The sequence below is a fragment of the Aegilops tauschii genome, chromosome 3 (genome assembly GCF_002575655.3).
Source record: "Aegilops tauschii subsp. strangulata cultivar AL8/78 chromosome 3, Aet v6.0, whole genome shotgun sequence".
NCBI lineage: Eukaryota > Viridiplantae > Streptophyta > Magnoliopsida > Poales > Poaceae > Aegilops > Aegilops tauschii.
In genome coordinates, this window is record NC_053037.3 from 94,848,201 (window position 1) to 94,868,221 (window position 20,021).

Here is a 20,021-nt window from a genome sequence, read left to right on the forward strand (position 1 = left end):
TCATATTATACTCTTTTTTCCTTCATGAGTTTACTTTACAGGTTCTCATAAAGGTTTTTAATGAGGTAATATCAACATGAGATCATATGTCATACTTTTTGTTTTCCTCACATGGGTTTTGAGTGAAGTATATACTACATATTTATTGTCCTCTTGATTCTATGAGTTTTTCTCGTATTGAGTCGAAAGAGACAATAACCATTATATGTTGCATAATTTTCTCCTTATTTTTCCCATTGGGTTTGAAGGAGTTTTGGCAACATATCAAATACTATACTCCTCACATTTTTCCCACGGGATTTTTAAAGGAGAATTAATCAAGATAATGGATCTTATATCAAGCGGTGATTAGGGGGAGTGTTAAAAATAATAACCCTTGCGGTTATTAGGGGAGAATCCCCGCTCCCTTGTCGGTTCCCTGGAACGACGCCTCTGTGAAGGGCCGCATCCCTCCAAGGCGACTGTTCCCATTGTATATAAGCAAATTCCATGATCAATAAAGGATAGTTCAATTCATTGTTGTCCCACTCGTTTTGTTTCTTGATTAGTTCTGATAGCTTTGAACACTATAGTAGAGCAGTCTATACCAACGTACAAGAGAAAAAAATCTGAATTTGCAGTAGTACTTGACAGAGGCAGCCCATGGTCCAGCTTGATGGTCTGCACACATCCACTTGTGCAGACGTTGCGGGGTTGCTGCGACCCGTTGCATGCAAATCAACTGAGCAAAAATTATGGTCAATCAAAACAAATAACAGTCACCTTGCACGTAGTCATTCCCATATTTCCCCCCCGAAGCTAGTCTATCTTTCTTCCCACGGCATTGAAGAGGAGTAAGTATTCTACCCGACGCGCTTTGGATCCCGCGCCACACCTAGATTCAAATTAGGTAAGTGTTTACAGCCGGTGCGCCGGCTGAAAATTGCACCGGACGCACCCGCGTCTCGTGGGGCCCCGCGCCGCTCTACCCCATTCCCTTATCTTCTTCCTTCGATCTAGAGCGTTCTGGCCACAATTCCCCACCGCGGCTACCCACCACTCCTTCTCCTTCCTCGACCTCCCCTCCCCATCGGTCCTGCCCACCTATCCCTCTCCTTCCTCCGCCTTCCTCACCATCGGCGCTCCCCACCTCTCCCCCTCCTTCCACCTGAAGCCGCCAAAGCTGTGTGACGCCCGGATAATTAGGCTACAGTAACCTACGCTAATGATGCACGTCGCCTCGGTTACCGTTGATAAACTCTCGATAGTTCAAAACCGAAACAAATCCAAAATTTAATTAAAGGCAAACAATAAAAGTTTTCAAGCATTAAAACTAAAATGTTCGGGTTGTGCCAAATAATGCATAGGTAATTGTGGTGGAGAAACCGCACTTTTATAAAATGTTTAAATGCTCTAATATAAGTAAAACAATAGCTGAAATAATTATTTAAACGTCTCTTAAATGATTAATTTATAAACTACTTTTTATAACTACAAAAATAATTGTGGCAGTGGTATAACTACTATTACTAATTTAGGTGCTAACTATATGTTTTACAAAACTAAAACAATTTGAAAGATTAAATAAACAGAAAGGAAATTGAAAAGAAAAAGAAAAACAAAAATGAAAAGGATAAAACTCCCACCCCTGGTCCAATTGGACCAGCCGACCCAACAAGCCAGCATGGCCGGCCCAAAGCCCAACCACCCCCGCTCTAACCCTAGCCCTCACCTCTCGCTCCCTTCTTTCCCTCACGTGCGCCGCCACACACACACGCGTGCGACGCACAAAACGCCTCTGCCCGATCCCCACTAACCCCCCCCCTCTCGGTCCACTCCTCCCCCCACCCGCATGATCTCCTCGCTCCTCCCCCCCCCCCCCCCCCCCCACGAACGGATCTGGATCGGGGGCAACCGTCGCCCCGATCTCGTTGCCCCCTACCCGAGCCGCCACGACGCCGCCGGACCTCGCCGGACCGCTTCCCCGCCGAACTGCCTCCCCGTCGCCGGTCGTCCCCATCTTCCTCCTCAACCCCCGCTGTTGTTTCCCTACAATCCCGCGGCGAGGCCCCCGGCCTCCTCTCTCTCCTCTGCGTCCTCGCACTCCCTCCGCTCCACACGGTCACCGCGCGTCGCGCCGTCCCGCACGCGCTGTGCCCGCCTCCGCCTCGACCCACGCCGGCCGCGCCCATGTATGCCTCGCCACAGGCCTCCCATGCCGCAGCCCCGCTCTTCTGTCGCGTCGCACAGCTGCAGCTCTTCGTCCCGCGTTCGCATCGTCCTGCTGCTGCTTCGACTACGCCTCGCCGTCCGAGCGCCCGGCCAGGCGCAGCCGCGCCCCGCACGTGCCCTACTCCGGCCGCCCTCTCCGCTGGCGTCCTTCACCGCGCGCGCACGCGCCGCGTCGCCTGCCGCCCCGCTGCGTGGCCGCCCCCTTCTCCCCCCTTGGCGCACCCACCGCGTCTGCGGCTACGCACGCGCCCCCGCCGCCGCCTTGGGTCGCGCGGCTCCCTCTGCCTCCGCGCCGCTCCGGCCTCCTGCCGGTGCCGTGGCCGCCGGCGCCCCGTGGCGCTGGGCGGCGCCCGCCCCTCGCCCGTGACCCGGTGCCCTCCGTCGCCTCCGTGCGGGTGCGCGGACGCCCGCACCCAGCGCCCGCAAACCCACTAGGCTCCCCTATGGGCCAATGACAGGAGGGCCCCGCCTCCAAAACGTTTCAAAAAAAGGATTAATAAAAATAATAATAATAATAATATATTAAATAATTAATTAATTAAGTTAATTAATCCGAATTAATTAATCTAATTAACTTGTTAGTTTAATTAAACAGTAATTAGTTAGCTAAACCTTAATTAACCTAAACAGAGAATGACAGGTGGGTCCCACTGGACCCACACGTCAGTTTGACTAGTCAACACCTCTGTTGACTGCTGACGCCATGATGACGTCAGCAAACACTATTCTGGATAACATTGAATTAAATAAATTATAAAAATGATTTAAAACTTTAGAAAATCATATAAAATAAACCGTAGCTCAGATGAAAATACTCTCTACATGAAAGTTGCTCAGAATGACGTGACAAATCCGGATACGCAGTCCGTTCATCCGCCACACATCTCTAGCATAGCGAACCTGCAACATTTCGCCTCCGGCTCATTTGTCCGAAAACGTGAAACACGGGGATACTTTTCCGGATGTTTCCCCCTTTCGCCGGTATCACCTACTACCTCGTTAGGGCACACCTAACACCGCTCATTGTCATGTCATGCATCGTCATGCTTATGTTTGCATTGCATTTACTGTTTCTTCCCCCTCTTCTCTCCGGTAGACTACGAGACCGACGCTGTTGCTGCCCAGTTCGACTACGGAGTTGACGACCCCTCCTTCTTGCTAGAGCAACCAGGCAAGCCCCCCCCCTAATCACCAGATATCGCCTATTCCTTCTCTCTACTGCTTGCTTTAGAGTAGTGTAGCATGTTACTGCTTTCGGTTAATCCTATTCTCCTGCATAGCCTATCATTGTTGCTACAGTTGTTACCCTTACCTGCAATCCTAAATGCTTAGTATAGGATGCTAGTATTCCATCAATGGCCCTACATTCTTGTCCGTCTGCCATGCTATACTATCGGGCCATGATCACTAGGGAGGAGATCACGGGTATATACTATATACTTTATATACATGACACATGTGGTGACTAAAGTCGGGTCAGCTCGTTGAGTACCCGCAAGTGATTCTGATGAGGGGGCTGAAAGGACAGGTGGCTCCATCCTGGTAGAGGTGGGCCTGGGTTCCTGACGGCCCCCGACCGTTACTATGTGGCAGAGCGACAGGGCAGGTTGAGACCACCTAGGAGAGAGGTGGGCCTGGCCCTGGTCGGCGTCCCCGGATACTTAAAAATAACACGCTTAACGAGTTCTTGGTATTTGATCTGAGTCTGGCCATTTGGTCTATACGCACTAACCAACTACGTGGGAAAGTTATGGGCACTCGACGTCGTGGTATCAGCCGAAGCCGTCGTGACGTCAGCGACTGAGCGGGGGCTAGTTCTGCTTCCGGCCGCGTACGCAACGTGCAGGTGTGCAATGGGCGATGGGCCCAGACCCCTGCGCCATAGGATTTAGACCGGCGTGCTGACCTCTCTGTTGTGCCTAGGTAGGGTTGCGACGTGTTGATCTTCCGAGGCCGGGCATGGCCCAGGAAAGTGTGTCCGGCCAAAGGGGATCGAGCGTGTTGGGTTATGTGGTGCACCCTGCAGGGAAGTTTATCTATTCGAATAGCCGTGTCCCTCGGTAAAAGGACGACCCAGAGTTGTACCTTGACCTTATGACAACTAGAACTGGATACTTAATAAAACACACCCTTCCAAGTGCCAGATATAACCCGGTGATCGCTCTCTAACAGGGCAACGAGGAGGGGATCGCCGGGTAGGTTTATGCTATGCGATGCTACTTGGTGAACTTACCATCTACTCTCTTCTACATGCTGCAAGATGGAGGTTGCTAGAAGCGTAGTCTTCGACAGGATTAGCTATCCCCCTCTTATTCTGGCATTCTGCAGTCCAGTCCACCGATATGGCCCTTTACACATATACCCATGCATATGTAGTGTAGCTCCTTGCTTGCGAGTACTTTGGATGAGTACTCACGGTTGCTTTTCTCCCTCTTTTCCCCTTTCCTTTCTACCTGGTTGTCGCAACCAGATGCTGGAGCCCAGGAGCCAGACGCCACCGTCGACGACGACTCCTACTACACCGGAGGTGCCTACTACTACGTGCAGCCCACTAACGACGACCAGGAGTAGTTAGGAGGATCCCAGGCAGGAGGCCTGCACCTCTTTCGATCTGTATCCCAGTTTGTGCTAGCCTTCTTAAGGCAAACTTGTTTAACTTATGTCTGTACTCAGATATTGTTGCTTCCGCTGACTCGTCTATGATCGAGCACTTGTATTCGAGCCCTCGAGGCCCCTGGCTTGTATTATGATGCTTGTATGACTTATTTATGTTTTTAGAGTTGTGTTGTGATATCTTCCCGTGAGTCCCTGATCTTGATCGTACACGTTTGCGTGCATGATTAGTGTACGATTGAATCGGGGGCGTCACAAGTTGATATCAGAGCCGACTGCCTGTAGGAATCCCCCTTCCACACTCCTTGGTCGAAGTCGAGTCTAGACATTACAAAACTTTTACTAACATGGATGTGTGGCTTACGGGCCCACATCGTCATTGGGTGGTATTAGGATCTTTTACTCCTCGTCTTTACTCTGGGACTCTGATCTCTCTTTTATTCGGGTTAAATGGTTTTACTAAATCTGAATCTAGGTTCTCGTAACTACTTCCTCCCGGAGAGCCTCTTATTACAGATGACCGCCTGCTTCACCAGAAGATTCCGAATATACTCTTCCATATTCTCTTGAGACTTTGTGCCCACCGCTTTTGCTATTCCCGACCATCGATAAACCCTTATGGATAACTACATACGCTTGTCGTCCATAGCTTCACTTCCAATTGTTCTTGTTATTACAAGATACCCTGAAATACTTTGGATATTCCAAGAATACTTTGTGCCTACTGCCTTGCAGTTACTAGCCACATAAATACCCCTACGGATAATTCCTCGCACTTGCCGAGTATCCGCTCATCCCTAGCCATTCATGTGTTTCACATAAGTCCTCGAAATACCATTCGATTTTCTGAAAATCCTCAGGAGCCCATTGCTCTTGATTTCCTTGCCTTCCTGCATTATGGTTAATTCCATACTTCTAGTAATCTCCGTTGACATCCTCTGTCACTATCATTTCGAGTCACTTGATTCGATATGTTGCGAATGCTCGCAATCCTCAATCAGATCCTAGAATTCATCCTTCCGGCTCAGACGTCATTTTGAACATGAGCTGGTCCTCGACCAATCAAGTTGTCGTCGAATATACCCCTAAGTCTATTTAACTTATCCATTCTTAATCAGAGCGTTTGCTTCTGATCCCTTGGTGAGAAATCATAATTCCTTTACATTTGAGCTTTGAATTAGTCTGTTGTTTCTATACTCTAGTGCCTTTGCATTGTTTCTTCTTCTGATTGTGTGCCGATGCTCACATCAGCTCCATTGTGGACCGTCAGTTCCTTTGTTGGGTTTTATCTGACAACATCCTTCCTATTCAATCACTTTGGAAGTTCTTTCCCTGATACATAATGCCATTGGTAAATCCTATTCTTGGATTTGGCCAACCATGCTCTGTTTTCGAGCTGGTGATAATTACTCTCGAAGCTTGTGGTATATGTTTCTAAGATGCCCGATGGGTTGAACCTATGCCTTCCCCTAATCCGTGAGAACCCGAAAGTTTTCACAAGTCATACTCTTCCGGTGTTCTACCAGATAAAATTCCAACACTACAGTTATATCAAAGCGAGAGGTGAATGAAATGATATGCATTAAAGAAGTGGGAGTCAAGCTTGGACTTTGTGTTCATGCCCATGAAAATGATGTAGATCGTCTCGGAAGCTTATTGCAAAATGATTATCCACCTGTATGATTCTTTCGGTATTCTTGAATTGATTCCTTACAGTTAGGGTTCCGACCATGTTGTCCTGATTTAATATATCTTATGTGAATTCACTCCAGTGCCTCGTCTATTTTTGGCAAGGTTGAAGTATCTACTGTCATAGGTCAATGACCCGGTTCTACTCCTATCATGTTCTACCTTCGAGTATTACCCCCCTGGTATCTCGAAGATGTCTTGCCATTGCACCACATCTTACTAACTTTGTTGAAGTAATGTCCTTCCTTGTCGTAATCACTCTACTGGTTCTGGATTGTTGTCAACCGAGGACACCGACTAGTGAAATTATTCCGCACTACAAATCAAATACCCCTAGTATTTTACTGGGAAATTTTGAACTCAATCTGGTCATTCCTATACTATCGGCTGCATCCCGGTCTTGCTATCTTTGACTGTGCTACCTCGTCCTTCTCTGGTGCACGGATTCTTCAGTGTGTGAGCACAACTTACGTCAAGCTTTCAACATCATGTTGCTTGTCTTGAAAGGCAACTTTGGTTCCGAGCTTGCATCTTATATATTGATCCTATAACTTGCCCCTTCGTCATTCCCTTGTTGCCATTGTTGTTTGATTGCATCCTCTTGAAACCTCCCGGCAAATGTGTCGGATCACCTTCAACACTTTGACTTCTTCCGAGATGTCAACTGTGTTCATGGTGAGAAATACCCTCCTTGCCCTCGATGATTTTTGTTTTCATCGGCAACACCGTTGACTTCCTTTCATCGTGAACTTGTCCACATTATGAATACAACTTGCTCTCTAGCTAGTGTTGTGTTCTGCATTGAAGTATTACTATCTTCTATGTCGAGAATGTTGTGGGGATTGCTCCACCTCTTAGAAATTCTTGGTATAGTGATGCTTCTCCCCATCATCATTCTTTCTGGGTCCCCGTGTTGGTTCTAACCGGGGTACCAACAAGTGAACGGTGCTGTTTGGATACTGCTCTTCTAGCAACCCTATTGCTTTGAAATTAATGATTGATAGTTCATTCTTAGCCTATTAGTTATTGAATCACCATTCTAAACATTGATCATGCTACCTAAGCCCATATTATGGGTGCACCTTTCAACCAATGGTTAATGGTGTATTTTTCCTCGAGCATACATCATTATACCATTTGATCTGACAAATGTTATCTCCTTGTTCATATAATCGTGGAAATCCATCTTTTGGAAATCTCAATGGAATGTCGCTGAGTCCATCAGCCACCTCCTCACCCTCTCCTTGGTTTAATGATGAACTCTTGTTTTGGAACTCGCTTTCATTGTTCATTTCCCCGAGAATCTTACAATGTCGTCTCGTCAATTTGCGTTGCATCTTTTCTTCTCAGGCATCCTGTGTCTGAGGTATCTTGACACCAATCACATCAGAATCTCGATCAGATATGATGGTTGGAACAAATTTTCAAGAGTTATAATATTGATCCTCATATGACCCGGTAAGGTGATGTCATGCCTAGCACACCTGGCCGGAGGACCTAGTGTTATAGTTTCCTTTTTAACAAGGTTAACCATTTTTTCCATGAGGAAATTGAATGCCTTGTTTAATAAGTTTATCCTGATGGATCCTTTGTATATCCAAGTCCGACCTTTGCTTGAAGTCCATGTCAATGCTATCTCGAAGCATGTTTGTGGTACTCCGATTTTCAACAAGAACATTTGAAGCCCAATGCTAAATGTTTCTTGCTCAATTATCCAAACACCGCTGTATGGGTAATGTCATGAAGTTTCTCTCCCCTTACCTAAAGGGTTTTCTACATTATATCTTGTCACAGATATCATGCTCTGCTTGTCCTTGGGAAGGATATGCCCCTGAAATATGTGTTTAAACACATTTTCCTTTCCATTGTTTTGTTTAATCTGATAATCATATTTTCCTTTCCATTGTTTGGTTTAACCTTTCTTGTGATCTATATGATCTAAGCAGTAATATTCTCCTGCTTATGTAAACACCACTGTGTACAATTCTATCAGCAAGACCCTGTTACTATTGTTGATGACATTCCGGTAGCCACCGATGGATGAGAACTTTGCCTATTGGTCCGCCTCGTTCAACGAGCAGGATAATGGTTCTCTTCGTCCCTCGCCCTTGGAATCGATGTTGTTGTCGACATAACTGATAGGCTATCCTCTGACATGCCTTGCTTACAGGATCGTGTAAGACGTCATCGCCTTCCTACTTTTAACCCACATGGTGGGCCCATAACCCATAGGTCCACTGGATCGAAACCTGACTCTTCTTTATAACCCGGATTCTAATGTATCCTTTGCACCTGGCTTCGTATGTGATTCACGAGCTGAATGCTATATCATTATTCATCCTGGAATCAAACACATTGTTATTCTCGTTGTTCAAACCCCCATTCTAGCTTCTGTCTAGTCATCGAATGATTGCCTACTCGTTTGAAACTTTGGTACCATCGTATATTGCACTCAACGAATTCACTGAAATACAACTCGTGGGGTACCTTGTGTATTTCCCATTGAGTTCACCGTCAGATGCCCGGCTTTGTGGATATGCGTTCTTCCGGAGTTTTCCCCCTTGGTCGCGTTCGTAGGACGATGGAGATCCCGAAGAAAGGATGACGACTGGATCATGGTGACTTGAAACAGAGAAATGAAGACATCAACGAAAGGGATCAACCTCTTCGAAAGGGCAGCCAAGACCGAGAAGACTCGTTAGGTTTTTCGCTACCAACACCTTCCCCCCTTACTCCACCGCTTAAATCTCGGGATGAGATTTCTTGTAGTGGAGGAGAATTGTGACGCCCGGATAATTAGGCTACAGTAACCTACGCTAATGATGCACGTCACCTCGGTTACCATTGATAAACTCTCGATAGTTCAAAACCAAAATAAATCCAAAATTTAATTAAAGGCAAACAATAAAAGTTTTCAAGCATTAAAACTAAAATGTTCGGGTTGTGCCAAATAATGCATAGGTAATTATGGTGGAGAAACCGCACTTTTATAAAATGTTTAAATGCTCTAATATAAGTAAAACAATAGCTGAAATAATTATTTAAACGTCTCTTAAATGATTTATAAACTACTTTTTATAACTACAAAATAATTGTGGCAGTGGTATAACTACTATTACTAATTTAGGTGCTAACTATATGTTTTACAAAACTAAAACAATTTGAAAGATTAAATAAACAGAAAGGAAATTGAAAAAAAAAAAAAGAAAAACAAAAATGAAAAGGATAAAACTCCCACCCCTGGTCTAATTGGACCAGCCGACCCAACAAGCCAGCATGGCCGGCCCAAAGCCCAACCACCCCCGCTCTAACCCTAGCCCTCACCTCTCGCTCCCTTCTTTCCCTCATGTGCGCCGCCACACACACGCGCGCGCGACGCACAAAACGCCTCTGCCCGATCCCCACTAACCCCCCCCTCTCGGTCCACTCCTCCCCCCACCCGCATGATCTCCTCGCTCCTCCCCCCCCCCCCCCACGAACGGATCTGGATCGGGGACAACCGTCGCCCCGATCCCGTCGCCCCCTACCCGAGCCGCCACGAGGCCGCCGGACCTCGCCGGACCGCTTCCCCGCCGGACTGCCTCCCCGTCGCCGGTCGTCCCCATCTTCCTCCTCAACCCCCGCTGTTGTTTCCCTACAATCCCGCGGTGAGGCCCCCGGCCTCCTCTCTCTCCTCTGCGTCCTCGCACTCCCTCCGCTCCACACGGTCATCGCGCGCCCACGCCGTCCCGCACGCGCTGTGCCCGCCTCCGCCTCTACCCACGCCGGCCGCGCCCATGTATGCCTCGCCACAGGCCTCCCATGCCGCAGCCCCGCTCTTCCGTCGCGCCGCACAGCTGCAGCTCTCGTCCCGTGTTCGCATCGTCCTGCTGCTGCTTCTACTTTGCCTCGCCGTCCGAGCGCCCGGGCAGCCGCAGCCGCGCCCCGCACGTGCCCTGCTCCGGCCGCCCTCTCCGCTGGCGTCCTTCGCCGCGTCGCCTGTCGCCCCGCTGCGTGGCCGCCCCCTTCTCCCTCCTTGGCGCGCCCCCGCCGCCGCCTTGGGCCGCGCGGCTCCCTCTGCCTCCGCGCCGCTCCGGCCTCCTGCCGGTGCCGTGGCCGCCGGCGCCCCGCGGCGCTGGGCGGCGCCCGCCCCTCGCCCGTGACCCGGTGCCCTCCGTCGCCTCCGTGCGGGTGCGCGGACGCCCGCACCCAGCGCCCGCTAACCCACTAGGCTCCCCTATGGGCCAATGACAGGAGGGCCCCGCCTCCAGAACGTTTCAAAAAAAAAGAAAAAGAAGTATTAATAAAAATAATAATAATATATTAATTAATTAATTAATTAAGTTAATTAATCCGAATTAATTAATATAATTAACTTGTTAGTTTAATTAAACAGTAATTAGTTAGCTAAACCTTAATTAACCTAAACAGAGAATGACAGGTGGGTCCCACTAGACCCACACGTCAGTTTGACCAGTCAACACCTCTGTTGACTGCTGACGCCATGATGACGTCAGCAAACACTATTCTGAATAATGTTGAATTAAATAAATTAAATAAATTCTAAAAATGATTTAAAACTTTAGAAAATCATATAAAATAAACCGTAGCTCGGATGAAAATACTCTCTACATGAAAGTTGTTCAGAACGAGGTGACGAATCCGGATACGCAGTCTGTTCGTCCGCCACACATCCCTAGCATAGCGAACCTGCAACATTTCACCTCCGGCTCATCTGTCCGAAAACGTGAAACACGGGGATACTTTCCCGGATGTTTCCCCCTTTCGTCGGTATCACCTACTACCGCGTTAGGGCACACCTAACACCGCTCATTGTCATGTCATGCATCGTCATGCTTATGTTTGCATTGCATTTACTGTTTCTTCCCCCTCTTCTCTCCGGTAGACTACGAGACCGACGCTGCTGCTGCCCAGTTCGACTACGGAGTTGACGACCCCTCCTTCTTGCCAGAGCAACCGGGCAAGCCCCCCCTGATCACCAGATATCGCCTATTCCTTCTCTCTACTGCTTGCATTAGAGTAGTGTAGCATGTTACTACTTTCGGTTAATCCTATTCTGCTGCATAGCCTGTCATTGTTGCTACAGTTGTTACCCTTACCTGCAATCCTAAATGCTTAGTATAGGATGCTAGTATTCCATCAGTGGCCCTACATTCTTGTCTGTCTGCCATGCTATACTATCGGGCCGTGATCACTAGGGAGGAGATCACGGGTATATACTATATACTTTATATACATGACACATGTGGTGACTAAAGTCGGGTCAGCTCGTTGAGTACCCGCAAGTGATTCTGATGAGGGGGCTGAAAGGACAGATGGCTCCATCCTGGTAGAGGTGGGCCTGGGTTCCTGACGGCCCCCGACTGTTACTATGTGGCGGAGCGACAGGGCAGGTTGAGACCACCTAGGAGAGAGGTGGGCCTGGCCCTGGTCGGCGTCTGCGGATAATTAAAAATAACACGCTTAACGAGTTCTTGGTATTTGATCTGAGTCTGGCCATTTGATCTATACGCACTAACCAACTACGTGGGAAAGTTATGGGCACTCGACGTCGTGGTATCAGCCGAAGCCTTCGTGACGTCAGCGACTGAGCGGCGCGCGCCGGATTGGAACGTAAGCCTGCTCTTGTATTAAGGGGGCTAGTTCTGCTTTCGACCGCGTACGCAACGTGCAGGTGTGCAATGGGCGATGGGCCCAGACCCCTGCGCCATAGGATTTAGACCGGCGTGCTGACCTCTCTGTTGTGCCTAGGTAGGGCTGCGACGTGTTGATCTTCCGAGGCCGGACATGACCCAGGAAAGTGTGTCCGGCCAAAGGGGATCGAGCGTGTTGGGTTATGTGGTGCACCCATGCAGGGAAGTTTATCTATTCGAATAGCCGTGTCCCTCGGTAAAAAGACGACCCGGAGTTGTACCTTGACCTTATGACAACTAGAACTGGATACTTAATAAAACACACCCTTCCAAGTGCCAGATATAACCCGGTGATCGCTCTCTAACAGGGCGACGAGGAGGGGGTCGCCGGGTAGGTTTATGCTATGCGATGCTACTTGGTGAACTTACCATCTACTCTCTTCTACATGCTGCAAGATGGAGGTTGCTAGAAGCGTAGTCTTCGACAGGATTAGCTATCCCCCTCTTATTCTGGCATTCTGCAGTCCAGTCCACCGATATGGCCCTTTACACATATACCCATGCATATGTAGTGTAGCTCCTTGCTTGCGAGTACTTTGGATGAGTACTCACGGTTGCTTTTCTCCCTCTTTTCCCCCTTTCCTTTCTACCTGGTTGTTGCAACCAGATGCTGGAGCCCAGGAGCCAGACGCCACCGTCGACGACGACTCCTACTACACTGGAGGTGCCTACTACTACGTGCAGCCCGCTGACGACGACCAGGAGTAGTTAGGAGGATCCCAGGCAGGAGGCCTGCGCCTCTTTCGATCTGTATCCCAGTTTGTGCTAGCCTTCTTAAGGCAAACTTGTTTAACTTATGTCTGTACTCAGATATTGTTGCTTCCGCTGACTCGTCTATGATCGAGCACTTGTATTCGAGCCCTCGAGGCCCCTGGCTTGTATTATGATGCTTGTATGACTTATTTATGTTTTTAGAGTTGTGTTGTGATATCTTCCCGTGAGTCCCTGATCTTGATCGTACACGTTTGCGTGCATGATTAGTGTACGATTAAATCGGGGGCGTCACAAGCTGCCACAAGCGGGCGGGGCTGCGACGACCGTCCAACGGCAACTGCCGCGAAGCTTCAGCACCGGTGCTACGACGGGGCATCGACCGGTGTTGTGTACGGGAGAAGCCTTCGGCGCCGTGGACAGGAGAGCCCACCGGTGGTTCGACTTCAACGACGCCCATTGCTGGAACCGGCTCATGGCGGTGCTGGAACCAGCACTAATTTTTGCTACCATCGGTACTTTGGTTTGCTAGCACCGACGCCATTTTTTGCATTTTGCTATAACCGGTGTTTTGATTTGCTGGAACCAGCTTCAATTTTTGCTACAACTGTCGCATTCGCTTTTTGCTGGAAGAACGCCCAATTTTGCTACTTCTACAAATGGTGTTTTAATTTGCTGCAACCAGTTTCAATTTTTGCTGCCATCGGTGTCTTTGATTTTGCTAGAACATCCTTCCACAAAGGCCCCATTTTTGCATTTTTGTTTCCACTGTTTTTGGTTTTGCTGGAACTAACACAAAGATTTGCTACTACCGCTGTTGGCTCCGAACCATGGTTTTCTGCTGCTGAGGTTTTTTTGCTGGAACCGACATTTTTTGTTGCAACCGCCTTCGCGTTTTGCTACGACCAGCGGAGCTTTTTGCTACATCCATGCATGGCTCCAGAGTCGGCGAGAAACACAGGAGACGACGACGACGGTGAGGGGCGGCGACCGGCGGCAAGGGCGGGGACCGGCGAGACGCGAGCGCCTGCTGCAGGCCGCGGCGGCAGCGCTGCGTTCCCACGAGGAAGGAGGAACCGAAATCGAAAACGAAGACGATGCAACTTTTTTTGTTATTGTGAGACCCAGATCGAACGGGTCAAATATGCTGAATCGAACGATCGCGCGATGACCGGCTCAACTGTTCGGACGGTGCGCCGGCGTCTATCAGCGCCCAAATTATCGAGAGTGACATGTGACCTGACGTAACATCGCTTTGGATCCTTCTCTAAAGTCTAACCGACTTGGATGGCTCCACTTTAACTCTCACGAATCACCGTGTCCTCAAAAGCTCAAACCAACCATCCATCGTATTCGTATCGCACCATGGCCGGCGACACGGCACCGCACGTCGTGGAGGATCTCCTCGGCCTCGTGCAGATCCTCAGCGACGGCTCCGTCGTCCGCGGCGACGAGTCCGTCCTCGGCCCAAAGGAGCCGTTCCCGGACGTCCCGGGCGTGCTGTGGAAGGACGTCGTGTACCAGGCCGACTTCGGTGGTGGCCGCCGGCGACAAGCTCCCGGTCCTGGTGTACTTCCACGGCGGCGGCTACTGCCTCGGCTCCTTCGCGCAGCCGACCTTCCACACGTTCTGCCTCCGCGCCGCCGCCGAGCTCCCGGCCGTCGTGCTGTCCGTCCAGTACCGCCTCGCCCCCGAGCACCGCCTCCCCGCCGCCATCGAAGACGGCGCGGCTTTCCTCTCCTGGCTGCGCGGCCAGGCCGAGCTCGGCGCCGGCGCCGACCCGTGGCTCGCGGAGTCCGCCTGCTTCGCGCGGACGTTCCTCTCCGGCGTCTCGGCGGGCGCCAACTTGTCCCACCACCTCATCGTCCAGGTCGCCACGGCGCGCCTCGCGGTCAGCCCCGTGCGCATCGTCGGGTACGTTCTCCTCTCTGCCTTCTTCACCGGCGCCGAGCGCACGGCTGCGGAGGCAGACCCGCCGGCGGACGTGTTCCTGCCGCTGGAGCTGTCCGACCAGCTCTGGCACATGTCGCTTCCGGTCGGGGCGAGCCGGGACCACCCGGTGGCCAACCCGTTCGGGCCGGAGAGCCCCAGCCTCGCGCCGGTGGGGCTCCCGCCGGCACTCGTCGTGGCGCCGTTGGGCGACGTGCTCCGTGACCGCTCGCTGGGGTACGCGGCGAGGCTCAAGGACATGGGGAAAGACGTCGAGCTAGTCCAGTTCGAGGGGCAGCAGCATGGCTTCTCCGTCCTTCAGCCGTTCGGAGAGGCGGCCGACGAGTTGATGCGAGTCCTCAGGCGGTTCGTGTACCCCGCCCGCTGAGCGATGATGTGCTGGTGAACGGATTCATGACGCTGCTGTTCCTGATGCTGTGATAGCTACTGTTTCGATGTTCTGAACTTCTGGGTAGAGGTCAGAGACTGTGTCTGTATGTTGAGTGTTGTGTGTTGGATTGCCCTTGCATCGAGCGTAGAAATAAATCTAGTCCATTTCCTTTTTTTTTGAAGGAAAATCTAGTCCATTTCTGATTGGATGTGTTGTTGTGCAATGGTTGAAGTTACGTTCAAATCTCGACTCAATTGTTTCTAACACAATGCTCCCTCCACTCAAAAAAATGGTCCTCACTCAAACAAATCGTTTCTATCTGGATGTACACGAATGGCGTATAGCACGTGTACATGCTAGGCAATAATAACGCATTAAATGCAAGATTTCAAATTCAAAATTCTGAACTGACCGTTCGCTAAACGAACGTCGGTTGGGGGCCTGGTGCAAGTCCAACCAGATAGCTGTGACAACCGCATACAGGCAAGAGCGGCATGGCCTCACCAATCAGCGCAGCTGCCCCTCCTTACTCCAGGCAGGTTTTGCATCAGGTCCTCTCTGCAGCAGATCGTCTCACAGCCGGATGAGACTTCCAGTCCTGGTTCGAGAGTCCAAACCGCAGCTGAACGCGCCGGCACCAACAAGTTCAAGGGAGCCCGTCCGCTAACTATCCTAAACCACCCTCTAGAGCATTTGGAAACGCCGTATTCATAGTCTTATCTCCAACAGAATCCCCAATCTATCTATTTTTCACCAATGACTATACCCATTGTTCCGAAAGATAGTTTTTCCTACCAAAATACTTGCTGGAAGAATTGATTGATACAAGGCTTTGCAAAGCAGAAAAGCCATCACTCTATTGTACTATGTCGTGGCTCTGGATTACTCATCATGGAGGAATCGATACATGAGATTATAACAAGAATCCCGAGCAAGGGAAAGATTTGCTTGACGGCGAAATTTTCTCCAACAAGTCCACCTATAATGAACAAGGTCAGGTACCGACCAAAGAACAAACAGTTCCACCACAAGGAGATGGCAGCGATAACTGGGATACCTATCCTGACCAAAGTTTCAATTCCATCAGCAATAAACCTTTGCTGAAACAGTGGACTAGTAGTGGTCAAACTGTCTGCATAAATTAAAGATATTCATCGGCATGGGTGGTACACCAAACGAAAAGTTTCCTTACATTTGCCTGACGAACAGTTATTGATATCCCGGGTTCCTCACTTGAACCAACTAAAACAATAGACGCAGCAGAGGCACTATTCTTGTTATTTGAACTGTTGTGATGACCAAGGGATGCACCTTCTCAAGATAAGTTTGTTTTCCAAGATGTGAATGCTCTGGTGCCTGTCGCAACAACCAGTAGAAATGACTCATCAAAAATTCAGAACAAAATCCATTATATTTCAAAGTAAAATGGTACAAAGCTACAACTGAATATTTTCCCATAGACATGTCTTCTTAACTGGCCTGTAATATGTCCTGAACAAAGTGCACAATAAATTCCAAACTTGCCTGGACACTCGAGCACTTTTAAGGCCCCTTAAGCAGAGACAACGCATAGTGAGTATCAGCATCTAGGCATATATATGCATAGCTAATAATTCTTTGGAATAACATGCTGGTTCATTTAAAGTAGCAAGATGAAAATACACAGAACACAAATGATTTGTTTCATAATTGCTGAGCAGGACCTTGAAAACAGGCCTGGCTTATTACTGGCAGGACCTTAAAATAGGCATGAGTCAGTTATGTGCCATTTAGGCAGCTAATTCCAAGTAGGGCCTCTATATTTAAAGGCCTTGATAAACAGTGTTCCATTCACCGGATATTTGCAAGAATAATCTGAGAAACAAAAAATTAAACATCGGTTATGATGACTAGCTCCGAACATCGTGTTGCAACTATTTAGTAGTATACAATATTTTGCTAGCACAAAAGACATGATTATTACTTATTTACAATGAATAAATAATTGTGTCTACAAAATTTAGAGTTGACTTTGGGCTAATGGTCCGAGACAATTGCTACTCTTGTTTTGGGGTTCACGCAATATGATTATATTTCTACAGTGATCATCGGATTTGTACGGAGAATAGGGATGGATGTGCTACATGAATACATGATTGAATTTATTTACATCACTTCGTACCAGCTAGTTGATCATACATGTATTGAACAGCATTTTAGCCCCAGAAAAGTCAGTGTAGGCAAGAGTTGAAACCCATAAGATCTCGAAACCTAGTCATGGTTCTGGCACGTGGACAAATTCATGACCTAACCTTATATGATAAGTAATACTAATCATCATAAATAGTGATGATAATAAATTGGAAAAGTGATACTGTAACGCCTAAAAAAAGTTCAGAATCTGTTTTAGGATCACTCGAAACAGTATGCTGGTACCTTAGGAAAGAGATAATAATTTGACATAAAGATTTAGGGACAGACGAATAAAATAATTCGGAGTAGGATATTAACAAAGCTAGTTCAGGCACTTTAATATTTATTTGTAGGCCTCCTTAATTGTTGATGTATCATGTACCGAACCATCCAAGAGCAACAAAAGGATTTCGATCTAGATTTAAGTATAAATATTTGGTTTGGCAGCCATAATAAGCATAAAAGGATAAGCATTTAAGCGCATTTTAGCAACACTACAAGTTCTACACTTTCTGTATTAATACACTTTAAGCAAGAGAGTACTCAGTTAAATGTGTTCCTTGAAAACAACCATAGCAATCTTATCCTACTGAATGGATAGGTTTACATCCGAAACATCTATTTACAAGTAGAAATATTGAAAAAAATTGTAGCCATTACTTAATACTGATCATGCAGCCTAAGTGCATGGCTACACAAGATGGAGGAGACATGATCACTTGTGCCGATTACAAAGGTCTAACTGGCCAACTAAAGAACATGGATAGATATCCAAAAAAACAAAGTATAAAGCAGATAAATAAAATAACGTGTATATTCTGCATTAGTAAGTTTCACTAACCTCAAGTAAGTGATGGTTGAATCCAAACCGAGGGTGGCCAGTTTAATCTTGAATCTGAACTAGGGGGCGATAACTCAATGAAACAGCTATCTTTCATATTAAAGACAACGGCCTGCCTAAGACCAAATCTGTGACAGAAGATATAATGCAGCAAGTCATCTGTGTGGTAGATGCTGTTGGGAATCAACGTAGAGAAGTCTTTCACTGGAAGCATGAATGAACTGTTGTAACCAATGAACATTGCGTGATCTTGGATGTTATTTGTTTGGACGACCTTTGTTCAACAAAATCAATCTTGTACACGAAAAACTTGTCTGCAACCCGGTCCTTTCTCCCATTCTCCTTATTATATTTATCATGTCTCCATATCTGGAAAAAATCTCCCCATGGTGCTTGAACAATATATCTACTATGCGCTTGATAGGATATGATCGGCTTCAAAATAACTTTCACTTCAGCGGAAGGTCCATTAAGATTAATAGTATCAACCTGATCCCTACCACGAACACCATAAAACAAACCATCATTAGTGTTATAAAGTATATCTTGATAAGCCCTACAATTTGGATTTGCATCAATCCAGGTCCATTTGGTGTCCCCAACCCTAGTATAAGAGAGTTGATCCTTTGGCAATTGTACTACGAGAACTGTGCAGTTTCCATGCGAGGGATCACAAGAAAGAACGACCCTCGCATAGAGGTAGAAGCGGGCTTCTTCAAGTGTAAGATGGTACGGCTCCATTTCAGTGTCAAAATCCCGAGAGAACAGATCCATGTAAAGAACATCATATCCGTCTAGCACACCGTCTTCAGTGTAGCGCAGTCTAACATTGTTCATGGTTTCAGGGGGAGGCATAGCTATCTGAGCTCTGGTTACAGGGTTGACTAGTATGAGATTCGACCGCTCGTCGGCGGTGATGAGCCAGCCATAGGAGGAGCCCATGACGTGGCATGTGCGGAAGGCAGGCTCCGATAGAGTGACGTGGTAAAGCTTGTGGTGGACATGTTATGCATGGTGACCGTGTTAGCGTCACGGTCGCCGGATGAGTAAACAAGGCAGGGGCTCTGGTTCGGCGAGCACCGCCGGAGACGGCGGGCCTCCAGATAAATGAGGTGCCATGATCGACAGACCGCACCTGAGCTGAAGAGATCAGGGATCTCAAGAGTGCCAAAGATCTGGAGGAGCAGGTCAGCCTGAAGCTGGGACCAATCGCAATCGGCGCTCGAATCTGGAGAATCATCGCAAACAGAAGCTTTCTCCATCGATTTTGGCAGGGGATACTTAACCTCAATTGTGTGTATGATATATAGGTAGCCTCGAACCCGACTGGAAGGTGGAATCGGACTGCAAAGGAACTTTCAGAAGGATGCGGATTACCCAGAGAAATACTGTGCGCACTAGTGCTGTACACCTGCACTCATGACCTCAGATCCTCCCAGACAGCTAATCAGAAAAAAAAACGACTTGACGAAGAGGAATTTATCAGGCGCCCGCCTCTAGCCGGGAGCAAAACCCTAGGGCCCCGGGAATTCGAACGCGGAAGGATCAAGGCCGAGCTCAGCCGGGCGGGAGGAGTGGCTGACGCTGGTGGGCTTGTGCGCCGGGCGGGGATTCGAGGGAGGGAGCGGAGAGAGGGGTTGTGCGGGTGCGTACGCCACGATGAGGTTGAGCTGGTGGGGGCTGGTGAAGTTGCCGACGCGGGGGTGGCTAGTGCGCCGTGACGACTTAGCTCCACGTGCTCGTCTCCGCCGCCCGCCACTCGTCTCCGCCG

General features: G+C 48.5%; 1 pseudogene; it reads left to right on the plus strand.

Moving 5' to 3' along the window:
• Positions 1-14,210: 14,210 nt before the first annotated feature.
• On the plus strand, positions 14,211-20,021 carry LOC109772021 (strigolactones hydrolase CXE15-like; annotated as a pseudogene).